Here is a 12,963-nt window from a genome sequence, read left to right on the forward strand (position 1 = left end):
TCTTCATCCAAGATCGAATGCCGGTATTGATTTCCGGTGTGGTATTCATACGAAATTGAGTGTCGGAACTACTGAAACTCAACTGTTTCAGTTAGGGTTTCGCGATTTTGACCTAAACCCATAGCTACAAATCGATTGAAACACTAATTAAATAGTTTTAGTTGACTTACCTTCTCACAGAAGCCATATTTCTGAGTAGTTGATCGTCCGATAACTCTTGTTCTTCGTGTTCTTGCTCTTGAGCAATCAAAGCAATCCTTTTCTGTAATTTATGTTGAGCAATCGATTTTGATTTCGATTGGGCATCTGATTTCTGTCGTGGAGGCATTCTTATGGGTTGGTTTTAATCGACGAAGAAAATTTTCAATTAGATGAAGAACGATGAAGAATTTTTTTTTTCAAACCTAACCTAACTGAGAATGCCGGAACTGATAGTGTAGATATGGGGGATATTTGATTTGGTTTTTGATTTTATGTTTTAGTTGAAAGGGTATAACAGTCTTTTCATAACATTTTTTAATTAATCTAAGAGTGTTTTAGTATTTTCGATCCAAAAAACACCCCTTAACAGACACTTTTGGTTGGAGGAAGTAATTCATATCCCAACGTATCCCCAATTGCGCGTTCCAAATCATGGAGTAGATTTTCTTTTATTATTTAGCCCGATACATATTTCTCTTCAAACCGTGAATTTAGAATCATGAGATTATAAGTGGCGGCAATGTAATTTTTGGTCACGAAGTGGATTTTGCCCCTATAGCCAATGTTAATTCACGTGGTAGATTTTGAGTAGCGGTGTGTAGTTGGTGTTCGCAAAGAAATGTAGACGAATTTGACTTATAAACCACTCTGTTCAGATTCCTTAAAATGCATCCCTTGGGAATCTGTTGGGTGAACATTATCACTGAAAGAGAACGTCTAAAGTTGTAACTTTGGGTTAGTCGATAAGTTGTTTGTTGTTGTATCCAATCTTCTGCTGGTAGTTAAACCATGACATGCGCCATTCTGTACCATTAAACACCGTTTTTTTTGTACATTTTATAATCGAAGCTTTACGATAAAAACTACTAGTTCTTGTTTTGGGAACTACTGAAAAACATACATTTATCGACTGAGGCGTTCTACTTCTTAATTGGACTCTCTTAAAGCATACTCCAGATCTCCATTTTTAGGAATTAATAAATCAAAACCTTAACAGATCCGAAAATCATAATCCCGATGGAATAAAACCGAAAACCTTATTTTAATGCACAAAATATAAATCCGAGGAAATCAATGCTCATATCTCATTATATTAGACTTTCAAGAGAGGGAAATCAATGATAAGTCGAAATAAAATAGGAAGCAAAAGGCAAAGCATCAGAGTCATGGAAGTATATAGAACAACATCGCCATGAGCTTCTGTTTTTGTTCAAATTAAATTTCGTCATTTGCTATGCCAGAGAAATCATTCATGATAAAACTAAACATCAAGAACTTGAAGAAAAATAAGGAAAGGAAAAACAAATAGATGAGTCACAAATATAGGATTCTAAGATGAGCTCTACTTCACAAACATACAACAAATCCTTAATACAGGATTATAAGATGAGTTCTATTTCTTTATTATTAATAAACGCTATTGGATTATTATGATTCTTAAACTATGGGTTTGGAATGCTCTTGCGCTTCTATTTATAAGACTAGGGTTAGGGTTGGGAGTTGATACGGTCTCGCTTTATCCGTTAGATTTTTTTCACGATTTATGTGTGCGGATAGTTGAGCGGCCTGAGAGACTCGGATGACACATATGTTTCTATCATATCCGGTAGTAGTGTCGGACCATACACCTCCTCTATGTTTTTTCCGTCCGTGATATTTATGTCAGACCAGCCCCTCACTAGCTAGGCACGAATCTCGAAAGAGAAGCGACGAAGTCTAATTCTTTTTTTGGTGGATTGAATGCCAAAAACAAACAAAATATTTATTTAAAATTAAAAATTATTAGCATAATCAATTACAAAAACTTGTATATATAAAAAAGAAAATCTCGATTTGTTTGGGTAATAATCTTGTTATTTGGCTAGCTCCTGAAAAGAAGAAAAAAATACCGATAATAGATATAGTCAATATAAATCCAAGTTTTAGGAATGGTCAATCCGTTTAAAAAATGTGGATTTACCTAAATGGCATTGACTAGTAGGAATTTAAAGAAGCGATCCGTACGAGTTATTCACGTGGTTATCTTAAAACAACTAGCCATCATTTATGTTGGTTTGGTAATAAGTCGAGTGCTAATCAGCGAGGAACATCTAAGTTAGCCAAAATTTGAATTCTCAAGTTACACCTTAGAGGTTCGAATCCCACACTGATTGTATCAAAAAAATAAAATAAGTGGAGTGTTGAGTTAAATCGTTGCTAAACCGTCTTAAAGTTTTCTTAAGACGCCGGAATAATTAATGTATAACGATTTTTTTTTGCTCGTGCGCTGCTGGAACATATTTTGATCTAGGAATATCATAACCAATATTTAGGATGTATGAAAGATATCTAATCAATTCACTTTATTTAAGAATTTTTTTACTTATTTAGTATTTTAGCAAATATCATCACAACTATCATTTATACGAGGGTTGGTTTTGATGTTGCTTAAATCAAAAGTGCACCATTAGTGCAGAGAAAAAAAAAATCCAGCGAGAGCATACAAGCTCTGTAACGCCCGCGTTTTCATATGATGTGTGTTATGGGATGCGTGATGCGTCATAGAATGTGACGAAGCTTCATCTTAAACTTGTGAAGTTTACTCTGGGATGCATCATAATCAAGATGCATCACTTGGTTTAGATGGATGATGCCTACCTGAGGAAGAGTCATTGTCGCTACGATTACCCTAAGAATTGTCACTGTTCTTACGGAGCTTGTCCAAGGATGCTTACCAACGGAAGCATCCCTATCCCTATGTTGCCTACCAAAGAATACATCACTGAAGACTTGTCCCGAATAAGCATACTTGATGCAAAAGCATCAATATGCCATGTGCATTATTATGATGTGTAGCCTTGTCGATAAAGCATGATTGATGCGAAAGCATTATTGTACCATGTTTCTTTTCCGAGGAATCATACTTGGGGCGAAAGCATCAAGATTTCATGTTGGCTACTCGAAGAAGGATCAATTAGGCTTAATCTTGTCATATCATGCGAAAGTCCCTTGGCTTGTATAGACTAGGATTTGCTTGACAACACGAGTTGTTTTAAGTTACTAGTTCCAAAATTAATGAACTACGGTTCGTGCTAGATCCCTTCAATGTACGGTTAGAGTACGTAATGCTTCGTTCTTGTGTTCCAGTACCAGTGGCATGTCATATTGAAAAAGCGTGGGCCTAACAACCACACCAAATATTTCGTTTAGGCAATCTGTATGGACTAACTCCAATATAATTCCAAGATAATCAACTAGACAGCCAGACTCAATCAAGGAAAATATATCCAAGAGTTATATCTCAATTTCTCAAATCAATCTGAATCGAATAGATTGAAATCTGTGAGCCGGATTAATATGAGAAATAACTTGGATGGTACCAAAGACCAATATCCAAGCGTCAATCAATTTCAATCAACAACCAAAGGTTTGATTTATCAATTTATTGAACTACACACAACCTGTGATATTTCATTATATAGAAAATATAATGCGAAAAAGAAATAAAAAAAAACGGGGGTCTAACAACCACACCCAATATTTCGCTTAGCAATCTGTATGGAAAACTCCAATATAATTCCAAGAGAATCAACTAGACAATTAGACTCAATCAATGAAAATATATCCAAGAGTTTGTATCTCGATTTCTCAATTTCAATCCGCAATCAAACAAATAGGAATTTGCGAGCCCGATTGAATAAGAGAAATAACTTGGACGGTATCACAATCCAATATCCAAGTGTCAATTAATTCAATCAACAACCCAAAGGTCAGATTCGAGAACTGATTGAAATTAACGCATAACCTGTGGTATTTCTATTATGTAACAAAATATAATGCGGAAAAGAAATAACACAGACACCAGAAGTTTTATTAACGAGGAAACCGCAAATGCAGAAAAACCCCGGGACCTAGTCCAAATTTAAACACCACACTGTATTAAGCCGCTACAGACACAAGCCAACTCCAAGTTAACTTCGTATTGGAATGTATTTGATCCCTAATCAATCTCACACTGATCAAGGTACAGTCGCGTTCCTTACGCCTCTAGAACCATGCCGGATTCTGCGCACTTGATTCTCTTAGCTGATCTCACCCACAACTAAGAGTTGCTACGACCCAAAGTCGAGACTTTATAAACTAATCTACTCACACAGAAAAGTCTATAGAATAGATAAATATGTCTCCCACAGATAGACCTATGAGTTTTGTTCTTTTTTTTGATAAATCAAGGTGAACAGGAACCAAATGATCTACCAGACTTATATTCCCGAAGAACATCCTAGAAATATCAATCACCTCACAATAATCTTAATCGTATGATAGCGAAACAAGATATTGTGGAATCACAAACGATGAGACGAAGATGTTTGTGAATACTTTTTATCTTGCCTATCGGAGAATCAATTTCGAGAAAATATTAGAGAAGATAGTACTCAATACGATAGAACATGGCAAGATCAGAACACATAAATATAGAGAAAATAGTTGGGTCTGGCTTCACAATCCCAATGAAGTCTTCAAGTCGTAAACTACAGGGTTTCGTGGGTTAAAGGAGAATCGACTCTAGTCGTAACTAGTATCACACAAGAGGTGTGGGGATTAGGTTTCCCATTTTCTAGAGTTATCCTTTATATAGTCTTCAAATCAGGGTTTGCAATCAATGCTACCTTGGTAACAAAGCATTCAATATTCGTCGTTAAATGAAAACCTGATTAGACTCAAGCTAATATCTTTCAACCGTCAGAGCTTGTACGCATAAATGAAAAGTGACTTCATTTAGATATGATTAATTGTACCTAAACGTGTGCACCTTGTTGGCTCAACAATAATTAACCGAAGTTAGCCATATGATCACTTTCATATCAACTTTATTTATCTTAACCACAACTAGTTCAAATGACTCAAATGAAACTAGTTATAGAGTTGTTCAATTGTTTATATTCTCGTAGAAGTATACAAGACACAATTGAAGCAAAATCGATTTTGATTCACTCGATTCAAGTCATGAACATTATAGCCACGGTTTGCAAAAGATTTGATTCCTTATTATATAAATATATTAGTTCATGAACAAACTGATTCTAGAACTTAACCCACTCAAGTATGCAAACGGGTACACATACTTAAGTATCCGGACTTGGACTGTGTCCGATAGTATGCGAACGGGTACGCATACTATCACACATCCAAAACAACATATGAATTAGTACGCATACAAAAGTTCCCGGACTTCAACTGAGTTTTCCAGTACGCGTACGGGTACGCATACCAAGGCTCCCAGACTCTACCCGACCTTCCCAGTATGCATACTATACCGGTCTTGGATCAACAATATGCAAATACGCATATTATGTTTATAATCCAATTATGGTTAGGTGTTCTAACTCTATTTCAATCATTGAAACTTTCTTAGAGGATGACAATAGTTGTTTTCACTAACTATTAGCATCAAAGAAATTTTCAAGATATTAAAATAATCAATATGAAACATTCCGAGTCTAAATCAAATAATTGTATCACACAAATCATGTAAGATGTTACCAGGTGTTGATGGTGGTTTTCAGGTCAAAATTGTAAAACCATGTATTTAATGTGCTATCATCCTGCAAAGGGACGAAAGCCATCTGAAGTGATGAGTGCATAAACCTCTCACAGATGTATTGAGCAATTCAATATATTTGGATATATAAAATTCACTCAGAATGGTGCATATAGCAATGATCCCAAATATTCTATGAATTTTATTCTCCACCGGCATTATTCACTAACGCATGACCTGCCTAGTATTTTCCTGTGCTATGTTCTCAGCCGAACTCTCAATATTGGCATTGCATGACGGTTAATGTTCACTCGCAGATGAGTAGCATGAATCTCCCGAAGTTTCGGTATTGAGACTTGCATGAAAACACTCATGTAGGCTACACCACTCTCTGATAAAAATATTTTCGTGTCAATGCGCTTTTAATTGGAAGTTAGCACAATCGACGCGCTTAAATTCCTTAAGGAAAATCTAGACTACCCATGTTAGTCTTAAAAACGATCACGTCAACACGAATTGGCCACGCGATTCAACAAGCCTAGCCTGCTCCTAACGGAGCTAGGCGATCATCATGATGACCACCGGAGGGCCCACTAACATCCAGCCGGGCGGAATCCATTTAATTCAACCGCAACACCCTCAAACGTTAGCCAGAACAGGGTGATTGCGCTATTGAAAAATAAGCTCAAACGAGCTAAGACCGACAAAAACGGTCTCAATAAAAATCACGACCGCGCAACTTAGGTAGCCTAGTTGGACGGCTTAGATCTTCCTTCGAATAATTAAAGAAGTGTTAATGTCTTCACCGGCGATTCAACTCTATCCATGGTCGATCGACCTACCCGCGATGAGTCAATAGAGCACCAAATCGTTAGCCCCAAAGTATGGTGAACGCGCTGTTTTAGAATCCCTAGTTTGTGCTGCGGCAACGTGCTACTATCGCAAATTGATCACAACCGTCCATCTTCGCTGGCCAAATCGAGTGGCTTAGATTTAATTTAAGGAGGCCCCGAAGATATCAGCGTGTTCACTGGAAACCCACCTTGCACATGGAAGATCGGCCTACTCAAATTAGCGCCCAACGCTTTCAATCGATCATCCAAAATAGGGTTGGACACACGGCTTCTAAACCCTAATTTAAACCTGCCACTGCCGCAAATCATCTCGTCACTCCAACTTCGCTAGCATAGTCGGATGGTTTATATCTATTTTCAGGAGGCCAACAGGGTAACGCTGTGATCACCGGCCACCCCTCCTCCACAGGGAGCGGTCGACCAAGTGGTATCTCACCCATAAGGTTCTCAAATGATCGCCCAAAGGTGTCCATGTTATCTTTTTAAGACGTTCAATTCGCGACTAATTTGAAGGAGCTCTAAAACAACGATGTTTCCTGCACATCGATTATTTTCAGCTGCTTGTTTAAAAATAATGCTTTATATACATCGATTATAAGTAATGTTTTATAAATGTTGATTTCACAAATAATTTTATTATTTGACCTAAAAGCACTATGTGTTGTTTTTAGCGGCGAGTCTCACGACTTGACCTATTTACTTGAGACATTAAACATGTCACAAACTGGGGGATGCTCAATGGGGTATTGGTATGGCGGTTTACAACGTGCGGCATGCAACGCGTCCATTACGAGAAAGTGTCAGGAAAGAACGGACGGTTAACAACAATGAGAGTAGTGGGTTAAAGTGTGACCAGTTTTCCCTCGTAATGAAAACGTGGCGATCACCACTTTTTACACAACCCCACTTCTCCACTGCTTAATCACCTCCACTTCCTCCGAGATCAGGGTGTGCTCGAACATGACTGGTATAAATATAATTTCAATATATTTCAAAAGGGACAAGTGTTATCAACACAAGTATCCAGAAACCATATTCTGATACAAGTCATAAACATCCATACCTTCATAATTCAACATTCTGATCTCAAACACCTTCTTCGTTTCCCTCCCTAAGATCAACCCTTCTCCTTCACTTTGTGACCGAATTGAATCTGGAATGACCATTTCTTGGTTTAGGCCAGAGTCTTACAGATTGATCTCTCGAATCTAAAAGTACTCATGTGTAGTACATTTGTTTAGGGTTTGAATTCGTTTCTCATCAACACACCCAAATTTACCAAAAACAGCAGAATCAGTTTTTACCCCAAAACACCAAGAAATTTTCACATAATCATCTTTTGACTTTCATCAAGAATATAAGATGAACTTGGTTAAAGCGAAAGCTTACCAACACATATTTCGAGAAATATGTAAGCGAGTTAAACTCATCTCGAAATATCAAATGTGTATAATCGAATACTATATAGTAATACGACTTTTATCTCAAGAAAGGACATAGAGTAGAAATAGACTTTCTGAGTGATAGATGAGTTTTAGTCTCCACATACCTTTTGTTGATGAAGTTCCACAAGCTCTTCTTAGTAGTTCTTCATCTTCAATCGATGAACGTCGTGAAGTATAAAGCTCAACTACACAATTGATCCTAGTCCGAGACATTACTATAAGTAGACTAGAAATCAAGACTTATAGTTTTGATCACTGAACTTGACAAATAAGCTTGAGATAGCAACGCTTGCGAGTTCGACCGAGCAGTTCACTAACAATCTCCCTCTTTGTCAATTTTAGTGACAAAACTATCAATACATATGGATTACAAAATAAATAGACTTTATAGCTTCTCATCCAAATGCTTGATCTCCTTGGTTCTTCAACATTACTCGAAATCTTCGTCACTTCCAAGTACTCCATGATTCTAGAGGTGTTCAACTCAGCATCATAGTTGTTGATGATCCGTAGCTATAACAATGAGTAAACAATTGCTCTCGATCATTGTTATACAGTGTCATAATATTATTACAAAGCATCAAAGTCCAATTGTATCATAACTTTGACAACAATACTATGGTGATATGTATCACTCCCCCTTAGTCAATAATTCATCCCACATGAAAACCACTCCCCCTTACATAATGATCCATAAACCATATGTATTTGTAGTGTGAACTACGCATTAATTCTCCCCCTTTTTGTCAATAAAATTGGCAAATGTACGAAAACTAGTGAGGTCCTAATGAAATTTCCATATAGATCATGACTAAAAGATAACAATATATCAACTTTTTTTAGATGCAATTATATAACCGAAACTAAATGCATTCATCAAGGAGTTTATAAAGATACAAGATAAATCCTACAATATTCCACAGCCGCACTCCCCACAAATATTCGGCAATTAAGCACAAGTTCAAATAAAAATTCTCCCCCATAAAATGTCATTACTGAAAGAACAACAAGAGCGACCTTACTTTCACAAGAAAAGAAGGATTTCTTTGGACATTAACAAATTACATGAAACATGAAGAGGGAGGATGCATGGACACTCTTAGATGGACAAGGTCAGACATGATTTATGCCATTTCTCCTCAAAATCTAAACGACAATGAATTTAAGTGTAATATTTTGATGATATGTTCCTCTTATAAGACTCTAAATTCCTACCAAAAAAAATGAACGCAATTCGAGATAGCAAACCTCACCATCTACCGATCTTAATTTCAACCGTTAACTTTGAACGGCCGATATTCAAAGGGATAGATGGTCGTGTTATACATCTCAAATTGTGTTCATTTTTTGTAGGAATGTAGAGTCTTATAAGAGGAACATATCATCAAAATACTACACTTAAATTCATTGTCGTTTGGATTTTGGGGGAAAAATAGTGGACATCTTGTCTGAACTTGTCCATCTAAGAGTGTCCATGGATCCTCCCCCAAACATGAATTTGTATCCAAACTACTCAATTAAGTTAACCGCAAGAGAACCCATGATTAATTTAATCGTAGATGCTCACATAAGAAAATTTACGGAGCCGCACAATATTTACACAAAGATGTGGATCAAGAAAAGACCAATACTTTGGAGTATTCAAAGATTCATTCTATTTTTCATCAATATTTGCATAGAGACATATAATAGATTAGATCCCGGGGTTTTTCTGCATTTTCAATTTCTTCGTTAACAAAACTTCTGGTGTCAATCAATTGATAAATCAAACATTTGGTTATTGATTGACGCTTGGATATTGGTCTTTGGTATCATCCAAGTTATTTCTCATATTAATCCGACTCACAGATTTCAATCTATTCGATTTAGATTGATTTGAGAAATTGAGATATAACTCTTGGATATATTTTTCTTGATTGAGTGTGACTGTCTAGTTGATTCTCTTGGAATTATATTGGAGTTAGTCCATAAAGATTGCCTAAATGAAATATTGGATGTGGTTGTTAGACTCCCGCTTTTTCATCTGCTATAATTACTTGACTTGAGAATGCTATGTTTATGTTATTGTTGATGAAGACAGAGTTCTTGTTGTGGTCTATGGAGCTAATAAATGTACATTAGAACTTATTAATGATCTTGATCGTCTAGCTCGACGAACGAATCCAGGGTATTCTTCCTAGATGCGAAACACTAATTTTCTGGTTGCATTGTACTTAATCAAAAGAGCTAGGTATTACTATTTATCACCAGTTTAGATAGATTTGTTTCTTTATGGGAAGCTTTGTAATTAAGGTCAGTTATTACTCCAAGTGTGCGCATTCTTCAGTTAAATAATAACTTTCATGAGCTTAAGAAAGGTAATTCGATATTGTCATAATTTCTTAATGAAGTAAAGAGAATAACTAATAGCTTAGTTTCTTGTGGTTACCCTGTTAATGATCAATAATTGATTTTAACAATACCTAGAACTCTTCCTCATGAGTTTCATATGTTTAGTGCTTCAGTTCGTCTAAGAAATCCACCGTTACTACTGATATATTTCGTAGCTTAATTATGAGTGAAGGAATAAAGATAAAAAGTACGTCAAAATGATTATTGAACCACGATTCTACTTTTGCCTTTGAGTCATTTCAATAAAACATCAAAAAATATCATATTGGTCAATCTTCTAATGCGAATAGTGACAACCCTAACCGAGGAGATAAAGTAACAATTTTGGTTGTCATATGAATTTTTTGATAGTTAAGGCTTTGATCCAATTTTTCAAAGGAGTAATTTTATATATATCCTACTTATTTATTTCTTTATTTTCTGCGTGTATTCTACTTATTTATTTCTTCATTTTCTATGTGTAAATATGTGCACCTTGCTTAGTGGGATTAATCAAGTAAAACTGGATAGTAATTTTACTTTTTCTATTTTTAATATGTATTTATTAGTATTTTATTATTTTCTATTTCTTCCTATTTCACTACTTTCTTCGTATACATCGAACCATTTATTTTTTATGCTAAATAAAAAGAAGATATGAACCTCTTCTGGTTCTTCTGCCACTGGTTCTATAGATGAATTCCTTTATTTTTTTTTGAGTATGAAATAGATGAATTCCTTTCAACACTTGATTTAACTGTATTTATATTGGATGATTTCTAATCAATGTTATTTTTGATAAAAAATAAACAAATTAATGTTGTTACTTATTTAACAGTAATGCAATCACATTAACATTAATAGATTGGATCTGATGACACTGATTGATAATTATTGATATAACATGACAACATCTACAGTGATCATAAACTTTTTGTCGATCAATTTATTAATAATCAACCAGAATCTCTATTTCCGACGTGATATTTACTGATAATAATAATTTTAAGGTATCATTAATAATCTTGTCTCAATATTATACCGAAAAGAAAAAATCATTAAATTAGGTTTTTTTTTTATTTTCCACGATTATCCTAGATGATCTAAACTGAGATTCTCACGGAGTTAAAAATAAAAATAAAAATTCTTAATCTTGATACATTCCAAGGTTCATAAAAAGCGCGACAACAACTACAGTTTGTTAATTGATACAATAGATAGAGATGAGTAAATAAAAAAAAGATCAATTTCATGATTCCTTTGAGGTTTTAACATTTGGAGAGAAAAAGAAGACGAATAGCCTACAAGATTGTGTGAAATAAATAATAAAAGGTAATACCGGTATAGACTTTCTATTAGCAAATTCCATACAATAGGGAGGTGATGACCGAAGTGCACAGATTTACATCTTATTTTCTCGTAGTATTTAGATAGTTATTAAATAAAATTAGTAGCTAGTATGACTATGAATATAATATTATGTCTAGTCAGTCAATCAACGTGTATCTTTCTTGTGTAGTGTTCTAACAATATCTTGTTGAGTTTTCATATTTAGGTAATTTGAAACCCCATATGGTTCCACAGTGCAAGTCACCAACATGTGACCATGTCGTACATACATATTATATAATTATTTTTTTGAAGCTCATTGTGAATTATTGATTAGTCTGTTTGGATTAGAAAATATTTATCTGTTAAGCTTCGTGATTTGACCACCTGAGCATGATAAGTGTTATATTTTAATGTACTTGTTGAATCAGATACTCAAATTAAAGAACTACAAGCATATATATTGCAACAGAAAAGTTGAGCTTCCAAAATATTAATTCACAGGTACAAGAGTTGTTGTATAAAGAAGACATGTATAAATGCTTTGCAGATGCAAGAAATAATATGGATAGAGATAACGCTGCTTCAATTTACTAGACAACTACTTGCATGTGGTCCAGAGATTAAAAAATAGTGAAAATATGGTTCATGACTTGGTAAAAGGATTGGTCAGAGCAATGATTTCAGGTATTATTATTCATTAACTGAATTTATAAGTTGATCCAACAAGATAAAAGTTTCAGTGTCGCTTATAGTCAACTTCATGATAAGGTTCATATTAAATTATAAAATGGTGAATTAGATAATTCTAGAGATTACAAGAAAGAATGCTAATGTGCAGATATTTTAGGAATTTTTGTTGGTACTACGTGCTGGAAAAAACCATTTATCGAAAAAAACTATCAAGAAATTGGATTCCGAAGAAGAAGCTCTTATATTGAAAGTAGATCTAACCATTTATCATAATGTAAGACGTAATTCCATTTGAACCGTGAGGTAGATGTTCCATTAAATCCCAAGGAAGGTGTCCCGTTAAGCCCCGAGGAATATATGGTTGAGAAGAAAGGCGCAGAGATCACGATGGTGTTTTGATATTGGACCATGGGTAAGTTATATAGGAACGGTCCTTCCTCAAATATTTTAGTCGATTAGGAATATCGGAAGTGAACCACAAGAGATCGTGTTGATGGAATTTGCACGGTTTGATAATTATTACTATGTTCTATCACCGACGCCTGCCACA

This window comes from Papaver somniferum, chromosome 6 (assembly GCF_003573695.1).
Source record: "Papaver somniferum cultivar HN1 chromosome 6, ASM357369v1, whole genome shotgun sequence".
Taxonomy (NCBI): Eukaryota; Viridiplantae; Streptophyta; class Magnoliopsida; order Ranunculales; family Papaveraceae; genus Papaver; species Papaver somniferum.